The sequence below is a fragment of the Macrotis lagotis genome, chromosome 2 (genome assembly GCF_037893015.1).
Source record: "Macrotis lagotis isolate mMagLag1 chromosome 2, bilby.v1.9.chrom.fasta, whole genome shotgun sequence".
In the NCBI taxonomy this organism is placed as follows: domain Eukaryota; kingdom Metazoa; phylum Chordata; class Mammalia; order Peramelemorphia; family Peramelidae; genus Macrotis; species Macrotis lagotis.
This window is the reverse complement of record NC_133659.1, coordinates 8,172,243-8,178,268: the sequence shown is the minus strand read 5'-3', so window position 1 is coordinate 8,178,268 and position 6,026 is coordinate 8,172,243. Positions and strand designations below refer to the sequence as shown.

Genomic DNA, 6,026 nt, shown 5'->3' with positions numbered 1-6,026 from the left:
TATGTGTCCTGTCCTCACATATTTTTTTTTATCCTCTTTTTTTTATTTGTTTGGCTTTTTTGGTTTTTTTTTATTGCAAGGAAATGGGGTTAAGTGGCTTGCCCAAGGCTACGCAACTAGGCAATTATTAAGTGTCTGAGGCTGGATTTGAACTCAGGTACTCCTGACTCCAGGGCCGGGGCTCCATCCACTGTGCCACCTAGCCTCTCCAACTATCCTCTTTTTAATATACAATATATCTACTTGAATGTATTCCTTGTGCCAAGCTGCCCTGTACTCATAGTGGCTATACCATTTCTATTTATGCAATAATGAAATAATCTATGCAGGCAAAAAAAATTGAAGTGACATGGTTTTGTACCTAAATTCAAAGAAATTTATGTTCTTCAGCTTTTAAAAAAAAAAGAATTATAATTTGATTTGCTACCAAACTGTCAGCAAAATATAACTTGTGTTTTCAGTGTGCTAAGCATTGATTCGTTCATTCCACGGAGATGTACACTGTCAGTCTGGTTTTGTGGCTGTTGATAGTCATATTTCCTTGAAATAGAATACATTTCTAGTTGCTGCCTTAAACGGATTTTGCTCATTGTGTCATAGAAGCTGGGTTCTGTCAAAGTTTCTGACATGGGAGGCACACTGAATATTCTCATGATTTTCCTTTTATTCCTTCTGGCATACATGAAAAGGCCAAAGCTAACAAGAATCACTATCAGGTACACATTGGTAGCCTCATTCCAGGCCTCACGAACAGTGTAATCAATAGAGCCATCATCTCCCAACACTCCATAACCTGCAGCCATGATAGCTGGGGCGTGGCTGGGCGGCCCCGGCCGGCCTGGTCCTGCTCTCGGCCTCTCTCCACGGCCCAGAACCGCGCGCAGGATGGCACTGGCTCGGAGCCGGCGTCATTTCCAGCGGCCGCTGCGCTTCCAGAGAGGAGTGCAAGGCGCTCTAGATTGATAGCGCTTTCCTCTGCCTCTAGCCTGGGCCTTAGTTTGGTTTCTTTTTCCCTAGTGTTTCTTTTTTCCTTTTCCTCCCCATTTTTGACCACGACAGAAGCTGTGGCCCCGGGGCCGCCTCCGGGCGCGTGAGTGGACCTGTCCTCACATATTTGTGCAGATGGCATCTCCTCCATCAAGTCCTGAACTTCTGCAGGGGCAGGGGCTGTTTTGGCCTTTCTTTGTATCCCTAGCTCTTGGCCCAGTAAAAGCTTAGTGGAGGCCGGTCTGATTGCTCATCACCAATAATCAGCGTTTACTAAGGCCTTACTGTGTGGCAGACAGTCTGCTAAGGACTTGAGGATACCTGGACAGCCAGAACATGGTCTCTGCCTTCCAGATTGGGGGGCATGTACAAACCATATATAAGAGAAACACAGTGCAAATGGGAGGCAGCCTCCAAGGGAAGATCCTAGGGCCCTGCTGTGCCCACTGAGTCCAGGACCCCCCCCCCCCCCCCAGGAAAACTCCTGGAGCTATGCAGTTCTGGGGGGGGGGGGGGGCAGGCTTCATTACAGGAGCACCGAGAATCTTGGACCATATTTCATTCTGAAAACAAATCTGGCTCATTGACCAAGAACTGGCTGTTTGTTGCTAAGAGACTAAGCAGCCTTAGATGGGGAAGGAGTCTTGTTTCATCCCTGCCTGCACCCCAGGGGCAAGTATTCAAAGCTCCCCTTCCTAGCCAGGGCCTGGCTTTTCTCCTGAGAAATCTCCAAGGCAATGCCAGGGGACTGGACCAACCTTTAAGAAGTGCCAAGGATACTGATGGAGAAATGCTAGGATAAGCAAGAGGACCCTAAATAAAAAACTCATAATGGAAAAATTCTCATCAGAAAACAGCAGCCGTGAGCATGAGTCTTGAGAAAGGGCCCTGGTGACACCAGCACTTTGGGGTTGGTTCTTCTCACTGGATGTGTCTGCAGGACAAAGGCTTCTCTTACTCCCTGGCCTCTCTTCCTTTGGGCAAGCCTCAACCTCCCTTTTTTTCATTTATAAAATCAATAGAATAATGGCATCTATCTTATGGTTATTGATGGGATCAAATGAAACTCTGTGTGTGTGTGTGTGTGTGTGTGTGTGTGTGTGTGTGTGTGTGTCTACATACAGCACTTTTCAAGTTTAAAGTTTAGAGACAGAAAAGCTCTCTGCCCCCAGGGAGCTTGTATTCTATGAGAGAGCTAAGCCAGGCACAGAGCCATGTCTTTGGGAAAAGGGGGCAGCATGGTGGAGGGATGCCCCAAGAAGATGAGGGAAAGGGCCTACAGCTACCTGGAGTGGGATCACATCCTGTACAAAAGTGACCCAAAACCCAGCCCTACCTGAGCTTGGGACCCGAGGGACAGAGCAAACTGAGGGTGTCTGCTCTATGACTCATGGGGCACTGCTATGAAAAATATGGAAAGAAAAACAAATTTAACTATGGAAAGGAAAGAAGTTAATTTGAATGAGTTGAAGTTAATTTTAATGCGTTCTTTGCCACCTATAATGATTTTTATGTTTATTTTAGTTTTATAGAAGTCTTTTTGCTAATAACATGAATTTCAGAATGTATGATACCTTCTGAGGACTCAATAGAGTCTTCTGTGTAAAGATGAAGAAAGGGAAAACAAAAACCAAAAGCAGCTCACTAATAAAGACATCAACCCCTTCCAACCTAAAGGCAAACACAACATTGTACATCCAGAATCCCCCACCTCTGCCCCAAGGGCCCCACCCAACTCTGTAACCCATTCCTGCTCCCTTTGCATCTTCCTCTTTGTGTTGCATCGCCATGAGACTGGAAGCTCCCTGAGGCAAGGACCATCTCAAGTCTTTCTTTGAATCTCTAGGGCTTAATACAGGGTCTGGCAAACAGTAGGTGCTTAATTTGTGCTTGCTGACTCTGGCGCTGACCACAGGGGCTGATGGAGCTTGCCTTCAGACCTGTGTAGTGGCAGAGCCCAAACCCCAGCTCATGGCTAGAGAGAGCTCTCTAGTTGGGGATGTCATCACAAACCATTCCTAGGGTGCATAATCATGCTTGCATGGGAAGAATGACTGCTCCTGGGTGTTTCGGCCAGTCCTGCCAGACCACGGACCTGCCTGGTAGGCCACTTGCTGTACCTGTTACATGGGTCTCATGCAGCACAAACGCAGGCCGGAAAGACCAAGCTTTGTCAATCCTAAGGGCAGCAGATGGCGCTCCTGAGTCACCCAGTCCCCAAACTCATGCCAGAGGCCACTGAGAGCCGGCCCCCTAGATACCAACCATTTCCCTTTATTTCCCCAGTGGCGCCCAGCTAAAGAGAGTCTGTTTTGGGAGGTACAGACCTCCCAGATGTTAGCAGGCAGCAGCAGGAGCTTTTAGGAAATTAGTATCATAAAGAAGAATAATAGAAAAACGTTGACTTGGAAGCAACTTCTATCTCTGGGCCTCAGTTTCTCCACTTCAATAAGATGAGACTGGTTATTTCTGACCCGATGGCAGCCACATGTTCTCTCTTCTCTGGGTTTATGCTACAGGCAGCCAGCTTGGAGGGGGGGACCTGCGGTCAGAGAGACTGGAGTTTGAATCCTACCTGGGCTAGTCATTTAACCCATCTGACTCAGTTTTCTTCTATGTAAATTGGACGTATTGATAGCACCAGTCTCAGAATAGTTGCAAAAATCAAATGAGATAATCTGTGTAGAGTGTCTTGTATAATTCTTTATTAATCATTTACCCTACCTAGATCCTGGGTTGTCCAGAGACTCCAAAGAGATGATTTTAGGTTTGTTTTAGGTTTTTTTTTTTTTGCAAGGCAAATGGGGTTAAGTGGCTTGCCCAAGGCCACACAGCTAGGTAATTATTAAGTGTCTGAGACTGCATTTGAACCCAGGTACTCCTGACTCCAGGGCTGGTGCTTTATCCACTGCGCCATCTAGCCACCTCCAAAGAGATGATTTTAATAAGATTGTTATTAATTATTACTTATTGCAATGCTTTCTTCCTGTTAGGTGACCATTCAATCAACAAATATTTGTGCTTGGTGAAAAGGGAGTGCAAAGCCATAAAATAGTCTCTACCTTCAATTTTCCCCCAATAGCACAGCAGAGCCTTGAATTCAAGTATGAGAGAAACAGGGGCAGGAGTCAGAGCACTCACCAGTTCCCTCTTTGAGAGGGCAAGGGCTGCCTTCTAGGGTCCACACTTCTACTACTGTAGCTCATGAGCCCCCACTGGTGAGCTTCCCCTTAACAATCAGCCAGCAGACCATTTAGGACCAAATAAAGGCACCTACTAAGATAACATGGAATAAACAATAGCTGTAAACCATTCCTCCTCAAACACCTGGTGCATACTCTCCCGTAAATGCATGTAAACTGTTTAGGGGAAGAGTAAATAAGAACTTGAAATACAAAGGTAAGGAAACCTGCATGTGGGGAGCACATGTGACCACAGCAAATCACAACTCTAGCATTTTATTTTATTTTAGGTTTTTGCAAGGCAATGGGGTTAAGTGGCTTGCCCAAGGCCACACAGCTAGGTCATCATTAAGTATCTGAGGTCGGATTTGAACTCAGGTACTCCTGACTCCAGGGCCCGTGCTCTATCCACTGTACCACCTAGCCGCCCCGACTCTGCCATTTTAAATATTGTTTTAGTCATTCAGCATCTCAACTTGAATATCTTTCAGGTTTTATTTGCTGTTACGCAGGACAAATCCTTCTTATATTCAGTTCATGCTTTGCATCTTGGTCTCCTCCCCTCCCCCCACTTCTCTCTCTCTCTCTTTCTCTCTCTCTCTCTCTCTCTCTCTCTCTCTCTCTCTCTCTCTCTGACACACAGACACACAGACACACCCCTACCTCTAGAGGCATTAGCTGATAAGTAAGCAGAACAGCCAGTGACAAGCATTAATTAAATGCTGACTGTCTTGGGCACTGTGCTAAGTGTTGGAAATATGAAGAAAGTCAAGCAACTCTCCCTGCTCTCAGAGAGCTCCTAGTCTAATGAGGGAGACAACATGGAGACAACTTCCTCCACACAAACATTGGGTGGGAAAAGGGACTAGCACGTGCAGATGAGGACATGACAACTTTTATCAAAATCTGCAGATTTATTATGCGGGAGGTAGATTAGATTTGTTTTGTGAAACTCAAGAGTAGAATAAGGATTGTGCAAAGCTCCCATTTAGGGAAATCTTCCAGAAGCTGCTACTGTCTGAGGGCATGCTGCAAAACTGCTCAAAAGCATCATAAGATAATAACTGGCACATTCTCACAGATTTATTTTTCAGTTTATTTCCCAGGTTTCCTTCTTTCCCTCCCAGGCACTACTGGTTACATTTAGAAAATATTTAATAAATGATTTGAAATATTAATCAATTAATAGTTAAATATAGATAGGTTTAGGGGCATCTAGGTGGAGCAGTGGATAGAGCACCGGCCCTGGAGTCAGGAGGATCTGAGTTCAAATCCGACCTCAGACACTTAAGAATTACCTAGCTGTGTGACCTTGGGCAAGTTACTAAACCCTCACTGCCTTGCAAAAACCAAAAAAAAGATTATTTTTTATTTGACCCAACTTTTGTAGAATGACAGTAATAATACTCATTCAACAAGTATTTTTACTAAGCATCTGCTGTGTCAGCCCTGGGCTACAAAGACAAAATTTGAATCAAAGAACTTCTAACTAGAGGGTCAGGTTTGTCCCCTCTATACAGGACTATGCAAACTAGACAAACATTGGAGTGGAGGGACAAGGAAGGCACTGGGGGGTTAAAGCCTCACAAAGGGAGGCCTGGGCTGACATTTTAGGATGGAGTCCATCCACTGGTGGGAGGCTGGATTCATCCTATTGACATTGGGGAGTTTTTGAATATTTGTGATGACAACTTTGAAGTTAGTTTTTCTTTGCACAAACTAAAGGAGGGGGGAGGGAAGAAAAATTTAAGCCAACCCCATTAGAGTGCCAACATCTGCTTTACAAATAGAATCTAATTTTTTGGAATATAGGGTCCTTCAGGTACCCACAAAGGGGAAATTCAATTCTGGCTCTAA

At 45.1% G+C, this 6,026-nt stretch overlaps 1 pseudogene; it reads right to left on the bottom strand.

The window, feature by feature from the left end:
* Nucleotides 1-434: 434 nt before the first annotated feature.
* On the bottom strand, nt 435-808 carry LOC141511148 (small integral membrane protein 19 pseudogene; annotated as a pseudogene).
* Nucleotides 809-6,026: the final 5,218 nt, after the last annotated feature.